We start from the raw sequence: 16,519 nt of genomic DNA on the forward strand, positions 1-16,519 counted from the left end.
ATGTGAATTGGAAAAACAAGTATAACACTGCAGCTCTGCATATTGCATCTTGAGTAACACAGAGTGGAGTGAAACAACCACTCTTTTACAATGAAATGTTACCTTTAGCCTTTGAAAAACACCTTTTCCAAATACATTATATTCAAATATTTGACCTGAAATCCCTAATGTTTACATGATCATCTAACATTTCTGTTAATATTTTGTGTGCTTTGATTTTACATACACATACAGCTTATTAACATTCCAATGTTAAACATTTTTGCACATTTTAGATTTTTAAATGGCGAGTGGTGGTGATGACTGATTTTCAGAAGTAACTTAGGTAGAACTACATTTCATAATTATTTGAATATTAATTTACTGTATTACCAAAACAGTGACACACATAATTAGTGTTATGCTGCAAATGGTTCCATACCAAAGTGGTAAATCCAGATTATATGCAGGTGGCAACACAATTCACTACAATGCTGTTAATTAAAATTAAAGATTATTGCCCTTGATATTGTAAATGCTATTAATTTTGTAGTAATTGTGCACTCCTAAACCATTGTAAATATTTCATTCAACAGAAAAACCACCTAAATCTGATCAGTGGACTATAGGAATGTCTATTATAAATGAAATTACAAGTTTGTTAGACAAACCTTAAACTTTTCTATTTTACATGTTCCAATTTTGAATTACTTGTAGTTTGTGTAATGATTAGTAGACACCACCTTCAGAGCATATTCACAAATAATAAAATGGTGATAATCCTTAACTTTATAGACATGGAAAGTCTGGTATGGCATCCAGCCAACAACTATATACCAGAATCCAGGTCAGAAGTTGAAAATAATTAGCAATCCTCAATTTCCACTTTACAGTAGAAAGCTAAAATAGGTGGAACTGTTGACTTCAGGTCTGTCAAGTTTATTTCATGATTAGTACACACAAAAACCAATCAGAAGCTACCACACAACATGCAGTGGTGTCTAAATGGATTTAAAGTGTGGACTGCTTCAGGGCACAAAGTTTACATTCTATTAGCATTTTCAGTGTTAGGAATTTTTTTACTTCTAAACTGTTAACATTCTTTCACAATAAACACCTTCAGTTCATACATGACTGAATCTCTGTATAGGTAGTTAAAAAGAAAAGTCCATCACAGACAGTTAAAACAATAACACGAAGAGAAAAACTTACCAAAACAAAAACTTCCAATTATCAGCTTTACACAATTTAAAATTTTTCCTCCATCCTTGTGTTTTTAGAAATTGGTCTGTGGTAAATCTGGATTGGAAATAATGTTGCTGTTCTGAAAAAACAACTTTCTATTTAATACAGAAAACAAAGAAAAACAATCTCCCTTATGCTGGCTAACAAAAATGTTCTGACTAAAAACCAAGCTTAAAAGGGGTGAGGAAGCTCAGCTGTTCAAAAAACATTCAAGAGCACTGCTGGGAAAGCAGGGAGTGAAAGTACAGTAACTCATCCTGATAAGCAAGGTATTTGTCCTTGCAGTTGCAAAACAATAAATGAACTCCAAAAGATACAACTGTGCCTTCTTTCCATAAGAAACTGTTCGATAGTTTCTCATTTTCAAATGCGGTCAGAGAGAGCACTTATGTACACATGCTTCTAATTATTCTTTAAAATTCCTGTTTACTACATAATAAACAAAGCTTAAGCACAAATCACACAAAAAGTATAGTTTAAATAAAGCTGGAAGACAAGTTCAAAACTAGTTTTTGGTAAGATAATTACTGGTCTTGTAGAAAATATTAGGTCTCAAAACTGTACTTCAATGAGGAGTTGTCAAGAGTATTACATACAAGTTCCCATTAAAGATCCACAGCATGCACGTATAGTGAAGTCTATAAAGGATATCAATCTGGGACAACTAGGAACCACTTTTTAGCCTATGGTTGCCAAAAATGTCAACCACTTTAGCGATGTACATTGAAAAACATCTGTTGTATGAAATTTTGCTCATGAGTTGATAAATTTGTCAGAAAAAAACAAAATTATATTAGTGTTTCAGGAGAAATGTTTCAGGATTACATTGATAAGAATAGCAGTGGCTAGCCCCCCAAAGCCCACAGTCTTAGTACTGTTTCAATATGTGAATTTTATGGCATCGGAGGGAGAAGAATGGATGATTGCAAACACTTCCCACTCCCTACATGGTCTGGAGCTCAATTATTCGGCAACATTTTTTTGAGGGGGTTCTGTTCGAAGTATATACTGACCACCATGCCCTTGCATGGGCTTTTAACTGCCCCAAGACCTCATCAAGATTGACCCGATGGGTTTTAAGTCTTCAACTATTTACTCTTAAGAGTGTTTTACTGGAAGGGGTGTGGAAATGTGGTATCAGATGTGCTTTCCCGGGTTCTAGAACCGCCAATAAGTTCTGCTGTGACCCTTGTATCAACTCGATGGACAGACCAACCTCTGGACCTTCAGCAAATAGTTAGAATGCAGTCCATTAGTTCTGTTTGTCAGGAGGCCCGGAATAAACACTGAGAATTATTATATCACTGTGTGCGTCAAAATTGGGAGGAAACATACCAGCTTATTGTCCCTGAATCACTTGTTCCGGAGTTCCTTGCCTATTTCCACGACAGCCCTTTTGGAGGTCATCTAGGTTGGCTGAATACACTGAAAAAGATATTAGGGGTAGCCTGGTGGCTGATGATTAGAAAGGAGGTTTGGAAACACAGAAAGACTTGCATTATCTGTCAGCAATACAAGAACCCGCCTGGTTTTCCAGGTGGACCTCTTCATTCCACAACAGTGCACGACCCTGAAGAAGCTTGTGTTAGGCGGGTGTCGAAAAGAGAGAGAGAGGCACACACAGCGGTGAAGCAAGCAAAAGCAGTGTGTTAGTGTCTCTTAAACACATTCATTCACCCAATATATTGAGATAAATTTTCCTATTCACACACTTCTACTGAATAATTCAGTGGCTGAAAATACTCTGCTAGTCTGTCAGAGAGAGGATGTGTACAATTGTTCATAATGGCTCTCAGTTTCATTTTAATTCTCTCCTTTGCTACTACCTCCAAAGGGGGCCAGATTGTGTCCTATAACAGTTTGCCCTTTTAATTAGCTTGTTGATTCAGTGAGTCTCTCTTTAAGTGATGTTACCGGCCCAGCACACCATAGCAAAAAAAAAAAAAAATTGCACTATCACAGAGTTAAAGAAGATGTGAACAATGTCACTTCACACATTAAAGGAAGGCAGTCTCCTAAGGAAAAAGGAATGTCCCCTTCTTAGACTGAAATGATTAACATTTACTCACACTTAAGGCATTACCAACCAACTGCACTGTTACACTAAGGACAAAATAGCAATTTGTTTCAAAGATCGTTCAGCTCTTTCACTTGTGGGCTACCGACTCATGGTGTCAATGTATATAAAAAAAGATGGGTAGGGAACTGAAAAAGTCATAAGCACTTGGTGCTTTAGATGCACTGTAATCAAATACAAAAATTTTCATAAGAAAACTTGTATACAAAACCCATATCACACAAATGTTCTATATCTTTAATCAATCTATCTATATCTGATCTTGAATATTATTTTTACAATATGGTGTTCTAAAAAGACCTGTGGAAAGACAAAGTGCCTTCTAAAATTATTTTTATTCTATTATATAATAAAAAAAATAGTTTCTGGATGATAAAAGTATAGATTACTCAAATGTTTAATATATTGGGAAGTTTTGTAACAGTCACCCCTTCGGTCCCTAATTCCCAGTTCCATTTTTAAATCTAAAATCCATTTTTATGTGTTAATTTAATCCGTGTTCGCTGCATTGTGGAAATCACAGAGCCCTACACAAGTCACCATGGATAAAGGCATCAGCTAAATAAGTAAATATTGACTCTTCATTGGCTTTACAGTGATCCCTCGCTATATCGCGCTTCGCCTTTCGCGGCTTCACTCCATCGCGGATTTTATATGTAAGCATATTTAAATATATATCGTGGATTTTTCGCTGCTTCGCGGGTTTCTGCGGACAATAGGTCTTTTAATTTCTGGTACATGCTTCCTCAGTTGGTTTGCCCAGTTGATTTCATACAAGGGACGCTATTGGCAGATGGCTGAGAAGCTATCCAGCTTACTTTCTCTCTCTCTCTCTCTCTTGCGCTGACGTAGGGGTGTGTGAACAGGGGGGCTGTGTGCAGCTGCTTCCTGAAGGACATGCTGCACGGAGCTTCGCATACTTAAAAGCTCAAAGGGCACGTATTGATTTTTTTTTATCTATCTCTCTCTCTCTCTCTTCCTGCTCCTGACAGAGGGGGTGTGAGCTGCCGCCTTCAACAGCTTTGTACCGGCGGTGCTTCGCATACTTAAAAGCCAAAAAGCCCTATTGATTTTTTTTTTGACTGCTTGCTTTGCACTCCTTTGAAAAGGAAGATATGTTTGCATTCTTTTAATTGTGAGACAGAACTGTCATCTCTGTCTTGTCATGGAGCACAGTTTAAACTTTTGAAAAAGAGACAAATGTTTGTTTGCAGTGTTTGAATAACGTTCCTGTCTCTCTACAACCTCCTGTGTTTCTGCGCAAATCTGTGACCCAAGCATGACATTCTAAAAATAACCATATAAACATATGGTTTCTACTTCGCGGATTTTCCTATTTCGCGGGTGGCTCTGGAACGCAACCCCCGCGATGGAGGAGGGATTACTGTACTGACATTAAGCTAAAACTCTCCTCAGCACATCCTGGTGCCCCTGAGGCCTTTGTACCCTTCAAGAAATTAATGTAAGGTCATGGTTGGTATCTATAAAGAGTCCTCAGCATTAAAAGGGCGACACAGTTCCACTTCCGATTTTGGATCCTGTATTCCCCATCAGCAAAAAGTTATTCTAGTCTTTCAACCACCACCTATAGCCTTCTGATGGACCAGAGGCCTCATGTACAGTATAAACGGTGCGTACGCACAAAATGTTGCATACTCCCATTTCCACGCTTAAATCGCAATGTATAATACCTAAACTTGGTGTAAAGCCAAGCACATTTTCACGGTAGCTCAAACCCTGGCATATGCAAGTTCTCCGCTCGATTTTGAAAACTGGGGGCACTCAGCGTCAAAGCAGTGCTTTTATTCTATAGTGGTTTCCCTTTTTTTTTTTAGATCCACATCCCAGACGCGGATTTATCATATACACTGTAATTAACCGCATTATTGTTTATTACTTTAAGGCATATGATATGTACGTAACCTGTAACAATATAATGGTTCATGGAATAGCCAAACTTTTCCAAATACCATAGCTGCTTTAGCATTGTTACTCTCACTGCACCTTCTTTCAGCTGCTCCCATTAGGTTTTGCCACAGCGGATCATCTTTTTCCATATTACTCTCACTGTACCACTCAGAGTATTTACATGACTGTATCTTGAGTGTTGAATCACAGTTATACAGCAGCTGATCGGAAAGAGATTTATTCGGTATACAGCATCAAGCACACACTGCCTCAGCCATGCTGCCTATTTGAACTGCTCTCATAAGGCAAACGCTTCAGAGCCTTTCCTGTACTGACCTCGCGGTTCAGAAACAGTTTCATCCGAAGAACTGTAAATGCAATCAATCAGTCCATCAAGTGCTCCTTGTAGAACTGTTTGTACTTATTAGTACAATTACCTCACTAAACTTGCGATACAGTTATAATACTGCATAACCTGAGCCACTTTAGGGCGTATTTACATATGATGACGATATCATTTTTAAGATTAAATGCAGCAAAATATGTTTATTACACAGATAAAACTTCATTTAAATAATCTATATTGTTAATAATTAAACACGTGAGGACACGGTGTTGCAGCGCTAGCAAGGAGCTGGTGCCCTGTTCACGGACTGTTCCTGCCTCACGCGCTGTATTCTTGCTGGGGCTAGCACGACACTGGAAAGATAGATGGATAGAATAATTAAACATGTACTACGAAGATATTTCAATGTTCCTTAAAAGTTTTGAAGAATCGGCATTCTCAGCTTACAGATGGCTTTACATTTATTACAGAGCTGATTGTGTGGCGATTGGTTACTTGGAGAAAGAAAAGGAAGGACAGGAATTGGGGGTTAGTACATTTGAAAGAGACAGTACTGCTGCAATAAATTAATTTCATCGGAGGTCACGCACGGCGCAGCAAGCATCTTGCGTGAGGCATGAACAATCTCTGGACGAGGCGCCAGCTCATCATTATCACTGTGCCACCGTGTTTCCATGTCTAATGCATGCTTTAATTCCTATCATCATGAAAATATCAAGTATACATCTCAGTATTTAAATTATTCAGAGAGCTGTAATATCATGAATGTAATGGATTCTGTGTCCTGTTGGAGGAAGAGAAAGCTGGTTTAAGAAGCACGTAGTGATTCACACACACAGAACACATACAAAACAAAGCATTTAACATGCTACTTTAGTTACGATGGTATTTAAGAAACTAGTAAATTAAACGATTTAAAGATGAAGTTCATGATGTTCTACTTTAATGACAAAATAAACATGCTTAAAGTGGAAATTTCAAGATTAAAGTTGACATTGAGCTTTTTGTTCTTTTCTCTGTACCCTAATAAGCTTTCATAGGACACTCAGACGGTGGGCTATGACTCGCCTTTTCACGGCGACTTTGATATCTGACAACTTTTTTATTTCGGGCACTGTGCGACTTTGTGAACTTGAGCTTTCGAGTTCCTCCTACACTCTGTCACTTGATCAACTTCCTTTTGTTGTTTATACCACTGTTTAAACCAACAAATAGTACGTTTTTCCTTGCCTCCACTTGGTATTCGCTGAAATTCTTCCATTTCCACCCCCCATGCTTTTGCCATTGCCTTTTCACAGAACGCTGAGCTTAAGGGCCATTTACATTGTTTGCATATTCAAAGAGGCATAATTCTGGGAGGAGTTTGGGGAGTGGCAGCAGGCACGTGTGACCGAGATTTAAGGAGCAGAAGAATGTGGAAGTTGACGAATGCAGAGATTATGCATCTGGATTTTTTTGTGCGTTAGAACATTTCCGCTTTTGTCCGTACGCCATGTTTCAGTGTGAATTCTTACGCACGGTATTAAGCATGAGGCCCCAGGTCAGTTCCACGTTCCCTGGTTGGGTTGCTTCCGGAAGTCTCAAACCCAGAACTGTCAATAGCCTTACACCAAGGAGAGCCAGGCAAAAAGAGCACATACACAGTGAGCAAGGGGTTGGTGCTAAGTGTTTAGTGTATTTACAGTGCATCCAGAAAGTATTCACAGCGCATCACTTTTTCCACAGTTTGTTATGTTACAGCCTTATTCCACAATGGATTAAATTCATTTGTTTCCTCAGAATTCTACACACAACACCCCATAATAACAACGTGAAAAAAGTTTACTTGAGGTTTTTGCAAATTTATTAAAAATAAAAAAATTGAGAAATCACATGTACATAAGTATTCACAGCCTTTGCTCAATACTTTGTCGATGCACCTTTGGCAGCAATTATATCCTCAAGTCTTTTTGAATATGATGCCACAAGCTTGGCACACCTATCCTTGGCCAGTTTTGCCGATTCCTCTTTGCAGCACCTCTCAAGCTCCATCAGGCTGGATGGGAAGCATCGGCGCACAGCCATTTTAAGATCTCTCCAGAGACGTTCAATCGGATTCAAGTCTGGGCCACTCAATGACATTCACAGAGTTGTCCTGAAGCCACTCCTTTGATATCTTGGCTGTGTGCTTAGGGTCGTTGTCCTGCTGAAAGATGAACTGTCGCCCCAGTCTGAGGTCAAGAGCGCTCTGGAGCAGGTTTTCATCCAGGATGTCTCTGTACATTGCTGCAGTCATCTTTCCCTTTATCCTGACTAGTCTCCCAGTCCCTGCCGCTGAAAAACATCCCCACAGCATGATGCGGCCACCACCATGCTTCACTGTAGGGATGGTATTGGCCTGGTGATGAGTGGTGCCAGGTTTCCTCCAAACACGATGCCTGGCATTCACACCAAAGAGTTCAATCTTTGTCTCATCAGACCAGGGAATTTTCTTTCTCATGGTCTGAGAGCCCTTCAGGTGCCTTTTAGCAAACTCCAGGCAGGCTGCCATGTGCCTTTTACTAAGGAGTGGCTTCCGTCTGGCCACTCTACCATACAGGCCTGATTGGTGGATTGCTGCAGAGATGGTTGTCCTTCTGGAAGGTTCTCCTCTCTCCACAGAGGACCTCTGGAGCTCTGACAGAGTGACCATCAGGTTCTTGGTCACCTCCCTGACTAAGGCCCTTCTCCCCCGATCGCTCAGTGTAGATGGCCGGCCAGCTCTAGGAAGAGTCCTGGTGGTTTCTAACTTCTTCCACTTACGGATGATGGAGGCCACTGTGCTCATTGGGACCTTCAAAGCAGCAGAAATTTTTCTGTAACCTTCCCCAGATTTGTGCCGAGAGACAATCCTGTCTCGGAGGTCTACAGACAATTCCTTTGACTTCATGCTTGGTTTGTGCTCTGACATGAACTGTCAACTGTGGGACCTTATATAGACAGGTGTGTGCCTTTCCAAATCATGTCCAATCAACTGACTTTACCACAGGTGGACTCCAATTAAGCTGCAGAAACATCTCAAGGATGATCAGGGGAAACAGGATGCACCCGAGCTCAATTTTGAGCTTCATGGCAAAGGCTGTGAATACTTATGTACATGTGCTCTCTCAATTTTTTTATTTTTAATAAATTTGCAAAAATCTCAAGTAAACTTTTTTCACATTGTCATTATGGGGTGTTGTGTGTAGAATTCTGAGGAAAAAAATGAATTTAATCCATTTTGGAATAAGGCTGTAATATAACATGTGGAAAAAGTGATGTGCTGTGAATACTTTCCGGATGCACTGTATTAAAACCAAAGTATTCAGTGTCCAATAGTGCATTGCAAGTTCTTCAATGAATAATCCATAAAAGCAAAGTTGAAATCCAATAAAAACAATGTTAAAATCCAAGGCAGGTTTCTCCAGTTAACAGGCACAAGCCCCAGTGCCTCTTCTTGAAATGTGGCGTTTCCTTAGTTTATCCCATCAGGACCTTGTAGCATGAGGAGACACCCACCGACAGGTGCAGTCATCCACTAGATCCTATGTTCGTCCATAGGACTCCCCCACTGAATGGCTCAAGTCTCCCTCAGCTAGTCCGATGGTGTCAAGGGGGAGACACTGTACAATGGGTTTGCTCCTACTCCTCTGCATTATTTTAATGAGCATCCCTTCTTCAACTAGACACTTGAGCACAGACCTGCCACTCACTTTGGGGAATACTCCCAACCACCTGCCTCCTTTCTTCACGACATGGGTTCCTCACCATCCTGCCTCTCTTCCCATAACCTCCACTCTTTATTTCTGATTTGGTCCGATTTCCCCTTTCTGCCATGCACGCTTTTATACCGCCCGACTAGGTGCAGGTGCTATACTCCACCTACTCCGAGGTATGAATGAGGCACCTGACTGACCCGTTTACATTTGCACATGAATGCACAATCAGCTAAGGACCCCAATAAACACAAAAAAGCAAAGCACATATGTAAGAAAGGGAAACCTATAAACACTTCTCAGGTGCCATTATTCCACTTTCCTAAGTGCAATAGTTTCAGGGCTTCCTCTATAAAACCATGGCCTACTGCCAGCAGGTATGAAGGGTGTTGAAATGCACACAATTGCCAGCACAGATGTGTCATATACAGTCTTAAATAAAACTGGCCACCAGCTCAACTTCCTTTTCCTTATTACAGTGTCAATTTTGACACTGAATCAAGCTAAAAACCATTGAACGAAATGTATTCATTATTTCCCAAAACACTTCGTAATTACTACTAACTGGAAGAAAGCACACTGTAATTGGAAGGTAGCAAACAACAAGCAAAAAAAAAAAAAAAACACACTAGACCCCCTGCATCGTGCCTATGGAGAGAAGATGGGTGTGGATGATGCCATTCTCTACCTTCTCCACCAGACCCACTTGCATCTGGACAAAGGATGTACTGCTGCGAGGATCGTGTTGACCTTTCCAGCACCTTCAATACCATCCAGCTCATCCTACTGAGGGACAAGCTGTACAGGTTTGGAGTGGACTCGCAACTGGTAAAATGGATTACAGATTACCTCACTGGTAGACCCCAGTTCATCATACTGGGGAACTGCACATCAGATTGTAATCATTAGCACAGGAGTGGCACAGGGGACTGTTCTTTCCCCTTTCCTCTTCATCCTGTACACATAGGACTTTAGTTAAAACTCAAGGACGTGCCACATGCAGAAGTTCCCAGATGACACTGCTATTGTGAGGTGTGTCAAGAAGTAAGAATTTGTTTTAAAGGATCTGGGCCAGTAACCTGATGGTTGCCAGTTCGAATCCTAGCAGTCGCAGAAGGAATACTACTCCGTTGGGTCCTTGAGCTAGGCCCTTAACCTGCAGTTGCTCCAGGGTGCTGTAGCAGCCATCTTTAAATCTTATGTGGATTCAGTGCCTGAAGTCTTATAAATTCAAGATATTACAATTTAAATTGTCCTGCTCCCCCTAATTGCGATCGTTTATTTTGGTGAAGCTGCATGCCCATACACCAAGAACCAAGCCACTAGCCAAAAAAAATATAGTTGAAAATGCTGCAAAATCATATATATTTTATGCATAAAAGGCACCTTAGCATGACACTTTGTTTAAATGAATCTTGCATCGATCGCACAATTTTTACCTGCAAGTCAGCAGCAGAAACGGCGCTTTTCTTGCTGCAGCCATTCGTAAAGGCGAAAAAACTTAAAAGAGAACGAAATTTGGACCTTCCACTGACTCGTACGGAAAGGTATTAGCTAGTATTGATTTAGGGACAAACCCTGATCGTTAAACGGCATAGATTTTGAAGTTTGATTGCCATTACTGGTAGCGGGGAGTTAATTCGATACAATATCTGCTACACTTGTACTATTTGAAATATCTGAACAACCTAGTCTAGGATTACCTCAATACAGTACTGATATTATCGATAAGGTTTAGTTTCAACGACAATACTAGCATCAACAAAAATGCAACATCAAAATACAGTACTGAGTTACTAAAAAACACAACACATCCTATATCCAGATTTTGTGTTTATTAAGAGGAAAAAAAGCCAGTGTCACTTATGACAAGTTTTCCACCAAGCCAAATTATGCATGAAACAAGCAACCTTGTTTAACAATTCCAATTTCTGAAATAAGTGGGTCAAGCTGCAGTCATACTTGCCAAGTATTACTTGGGTATCGAACGTTCTTCTTTGTTGCAGACGAGTAATTTTAAAAAAAATTACATCGACAGAAGATATTGCACACATGGACCAGACTTTCGCTTTGTGCTTAACATTTCGCCCGTTTCTTTCCTAGAACTGTTCTGTTGGCCAACAGCCCGATGGATAAAAATAGGAGTCCATTTTTATGATAACGAATAGATGCAAAGTCTTTCAAAATACAACACCAAAATCCTACAGCACGTCCCTTTCAGAAGAAGGTTGTAGCCCAACAAAAGCATAAAACACGGTTTTTCATCTGCTTAAGAAAGACAAAAAGAAGGTTTAGCACCGACTCTGCCGTTTCCTTTACCCACATAAAACATTCGCTTACGGTTGGGGGAAAAAAAACAAGACGCCGCCACTTAACAGAAGTAAATGATATCTACGGAAAAGCTTGCAGGCCACTGGTTACACCATTTATATATACATGCAAAACGTATCAGTATGGTTATTTATTCTTGAAATATTAAAGTTACAAACTCACCGAAACGATTTCGTGCTCTAGTAAAGACGACCCTTCTCCACTTTTCCAACGAGTGCAACTTGTCCGAGGCCAACTAAAAATAACACTGTCTACTCGGCGGAAATTATCACATATACAACTCACTGCTATCGCGCTCTCTTCCGAAGAATACGTCTGCTGTTTCGTTTATAGTAAAATTACCAAAGCCACCAATACAACTCGGGTCGCGCTCTAATTAACCCACAAGTGTACGTAGGTCTCGTGACTCGAACGTCCCGGCGGATTTACACATGTGGCGTCGGCGGGAAGGAGAACAACGGTCGTGGCCGATTAAGCCAGACTTACACCAGCAACTATAGTCGTCATCATCATCGTGTAAGTCAAAGAACTACTCATTGTTTACAGCATGTCAGTTTGGATTCAAATATGGCACTAGGGAAGTACTCATTTCTGCCGATGGTGACGTTTGATAGTATGGACACACCGTCGTGAAAAAGGCGCCATTAAACGGCACACCTTAACGTCATTTTGTAACAGATCGTATGGGGCGGTGTAGAGGGAGGCGCCGTCTACACGTTCTGGCAAACGGGTGTCTGGAGTACGGAATCGTGTTTCTGCTACTCAAAATATACATAGTATGATATTTCTGTAGATAACCTTATTTCTCAAACATCTTGCAGGTGTGTAGTCAAGTGCCAACACATGCACAAAAATTACAGGCATACATTTAATTTTAACTATGTTCACGTTTATTAAATGTAGTTCAAATGTTTTAACATAGGAATAGTGATAGTGCAGAGCTAACATTACTGTCACGGGGTCTGCATTGGTTTTGCATGTATTCCCTGTGCATTTTTGGATTGATGATTGATCATTATTATTAAATGTGCTTAACTGTGGTTATTTACATAGTGGGTAATTAAATAATTACAGAGTGGTGGCTCTGAGGCTAGGGTTCTGCACTGGGAATCGGAAGGTTGCTGGTTCGAATCCCGTAAAATGTCAAAAGGGACTCTGCTCTGTTGGGCCCTTGAGCAAGGCCCTTAACCTGCAATTGCTAAGCGCTTTGAGTAGTGAGTAAAGCGCTATATAAATGCAAAGAATTATTATTAACATTGAATACTGGAAATGTATTAGAAATATTTCTCAATTAATAAAATACATTTAGTCTTTAATGTGCTGTGAAGTAAATAACATCCCTTCCCTTTTTTCCATTCCCACTTCGAGCTCCTGAAGATTCAAGGTCTGAACACTTGCCGCTGTGCCACCAGATCACACTGTTTCAGAATATCAATTTGCATATAACTGGGTTAAAACTAAGCACATACTGTACTTTACTTGTTGGTTTCTGTTACTGGATTGCAAGCAGCACAGCAGGCCAGTGTCCATTCACTAAATTCTTGGTAGGACATAGAGTTGAACTTAAAGCATTTTGTGACGCATTTTAGGATATGGGTATTATTGACTGAGGAAATGCTTTGATGACACTATTGAAATGTTGACATTCACTTCATCAATAAAATTTCAAACACAAATCCTTACATAAAACAGTTTCCACTCTGAACAAAAGGCTGCATCGCAGACCATATCCCCTTTTCCAACCAATTCCTACTGAACAGAAATTTATTTTTAAATAGCACATAATTGCAATTCCTTTGTGGGTTGTTGTAAAGACTGAAATTATGTTTGTAGTTATTTTCCATAATAGTAACACTTGTTGATAGAATTGTATCTATCTATCTATCTATCTATCTATCTATCTATCTATCTATCTATCTATCTATCTATCTATCTAATAATTTCACAGGCTGTCATTTCAAATAAAAGTCAAGGTCTTAGCAGGAAATGAATAGCTGCTAGTTTAAAAATGATTTGGAATTTAATACCATGAACTATTTTACTGTATTAAAAATGCTTTTAGCCGGTTTATTTGAGAGTACCCTTAACACAATCAATGTCTGTGGCTTGTAATTCTCATTTGTTTTCTTCAACAATTTCTCCTTTCCCAACGTATTTTTTTTTTTTTTTTGCCCCATACTGCATATAATCAAAGTCAGCCTGGTCTCTATATTGTTAAATGAAGGTGTATATTGTTACTTTTTCTCTCGGCCATCATTGAGAGTGTTGTGACCTCCTCTATCTCCATTTGGTTTCCTTCTTCCTCCTTTCTAAGACTCGGTTACAGTGGGTGATTTGTTCAACTGAGAAAATTATTGGCTGTTGTCTCCCAACATTAAAAGATCCGTTCATTGCCAGAGTGAAAAAGAAAGCAGAAAGTTTGAAGCTGACTCCACTCACCCCAGCAGCCATCTGTTCATTAAACTACCATCATAGAGGAGGTACAGGTTTATTGCAACCCAAATTACACACCATCTCCACAGCGTCTTTCCTCAAATTACTCATATCCTAAATAAACTTACATAGGGTTACTCCTGACTGTTTTTGCAACATATACCTGGTAACTGCGCTGTTTGTCTATTCGTAAACACTTCATACTTGCTCAACTTGTGCCATTTGAGATCTATATTATTTTGTATAGTTTTTCTATTTATTTGAGTTAATTATTGAAGTTTGTAATTTTTTTTCAAGAAACTGTTGCATTTGTATAGTGGTTTGCACAGTGTCATGTTAATGGTGGGTTAAAACTGTGTTTTCTTGGGTTGGTTATGTCTTATATCTCAATGTTTTGCACCTAACCAAAGTCAATTCTGGTATGTTTTGCATGTTAACAATAAAGTGATTCTGATTTTTAATTCTGATTAATAGCTGATTTATGAAATGCTTTAGAATAAGCTGGGTAAAACTCTGGATATACTTTCCATTTTTGTCGAACGTATATGCCCAAAAATGGAGAAGGCTATTTGTGATTAGAAATTCAAACAATGATTTCCATTTTTTCAATCTGCTCTAAATATTTTGATTTTCTAATTTATTATCTTTGGTTATTTGGGCGGAGTGGTGGCTCTGAGGCTAAGGGATCTGTGCTGGCAATTTGAAAGTTGCCGGTTCTAATCTCATAAATTCCAGAAGTGACTGTACTCCATTGGGCCCTTGAGCAAGGCTCTTAACCTGCAATTGCTTTGTCCTGCGTATGACGTTAATCTGCATCCAGCCTTGCAAGCAGGTCCTCCGACTAATAGGGAAAACTTGGGGGTTGGTGGCAGGTCTGGCACTCCAGCCACCGTAAAAAAAAAAAAGTCACGCTGTTCCGGTGTGGTGCTGAGGTGTCACCCGCCACACTCGGGTCCCAATCCAGGTTGTTTATCATGTGGTGGGTGCAGCAACATGCTATCAGCACATGCTCAGAACCTTTTTTTTTATTATTTGAACACACAATTATATAACTACAGATTTAATTGGGATTTTATGAATTGTATGTAGAAGGCATTCTCTAATTGAGATCAGATCACATTTTTCAGGTTTATTTTCAAATCTGAAGCTTTACAGAAAATAATTATTTTAAGAATCTTGGGAATTTGCGCAATATTCTTCATTAATATTGTTGTTTCATTAGCAAATTTGATAATACCAAGATGTTCACCTAATACTGTTAGCTTCTCAAAAATCTGAATTTTTTTTGACAATTGAAAGCATTTCTACTGCAGCTAGGAAGTGAGGGAGAAATTGGGCAGCCGTGTTTGACACCGTTGTTAATTGTAATTCTTGGAGAGGTTTTATGATGTAACTGCAGTAATGTTTTAGGGCATAAGTTAAGGTTTGAGGTTAGTGTGGATCATTAGGTCAGCTAAGCTTTAGGATATAAGTTAAGGTTAGGGGTTAGTGTTGCTATGGTTCATGGTGTACTCACACTTGGCACGTTTGTTTCCTACCATGCCCGAGCAAGATTGTCCCCAATCTTACTCTCCGCCAGCCTGTACTCACACTGCGCTTTAACCTTCTGAGCCTGGGCACACTTTCATCATCACCATATGACTTTGTGTAAAGCCAAAACAAGATTCAAAGACAAAAATGATTTTCCTTGTTTTATGTTTTTTTTTTTTTTTGGAGTTGTGTAGGGGAGGATAACACATTACCCTCTTACAGATTTACTGAGTATGCAGAGCAGTGTTTTGGTGTTAATTGTGCTGCACGTATGAGGAGATTTTTATGGAGACAAAAGATGTTAAGGGAGGAGTTTGCAGCTTTTCTTCTATAAAATGAAATGACATGGCATCATTGACATCATGTCTGTGTTGCGTGCTCGGGCACATTTACCAAACACACTGGCCCAGAACATAGCGATCACACAGGTCAAACGAAGAAACGTGCTCGGGCATGGAACAAATTGCTAATGTGAGTACAGTACACCCATAGGGTGAACAGGAATTTGAGCAGGGCTGAATTTAACCATATGGGCAATTGGGGGAGTGCTTGGGAAAACAGGACCTGGGGTAACCTGCAACAAAAAACCTAAAAGAAAATACAGTACCAAGCTTCACAAGCATCTTGACGGCTGCATCTGCTCATCTGTATTCAGTGGTTTAAATAAACTTAAACAGAAGCACTCACAAATGAATTTAGTTCTTAAATAAATAACTGAAGTTTTCATTTGGGCCTGATATTGTACGCTATTTGCACAGCTTGGTGGCACCAATTGAGAAAATGAAACCGAAAAGCATCAACTTAGTTTGGAGGTTCTTAACCTGTGCTCTACATCACATCAGCATATCATCTGAACAAAAACTCAAGTATTGAGGGTACAATTTCAAATTGCACACAATTGGGAGTCCTCATGTAGGCTGTGCTATGGTTACTCAGCTGTTTGGAAGTTAACGTTTT

General features: G+C 39.6%; 1 protein-coding gene across 5 annotated transcripts in view; it reads right to left on the reverse strand.

The window, feature by feature from the left end:
* Positions 1–12,028, reverse strand: part of fam113 (family with sequence similarity 113) — an 89,531-nt gene extending 77,503 nt beyond the window's left edge. For 4 of the 5 annotated variants that reach the window (XM_051928367.1, XM_051928366.1, XM_051928365.1 and 1 more), the window contains exon 1: positions 1,192–1,336. The gene's annotated coding sequence lies outside the window, so the exon portion shown is untranslated. Of the gene's footprint in view, positions 1–1,191; positions 1,337–11,761 lie in introns of those variants that run through there. The other variant, XM_028801509.2, reaches the window with a different exon arrangement.
* Between the last annotated feature and the right edge of the window lie 4,491 nt (positions 12,029–16,519).

Source organism: Erpetoichthys calabaricus, chromosome 5 (genome assembly GCF_900747795.2).
Source record: "Erpetoichthys calabaricus chromosome 5, fErpCal1.3, whole genome shotgun sequence".
Lineage (NCBI taxonomy): Eukaryota > Metazoa > Chordata > Cladistia > Polypteriformes > Polypteridae > Erpetoichthys > Erpetoichthys calabaricus.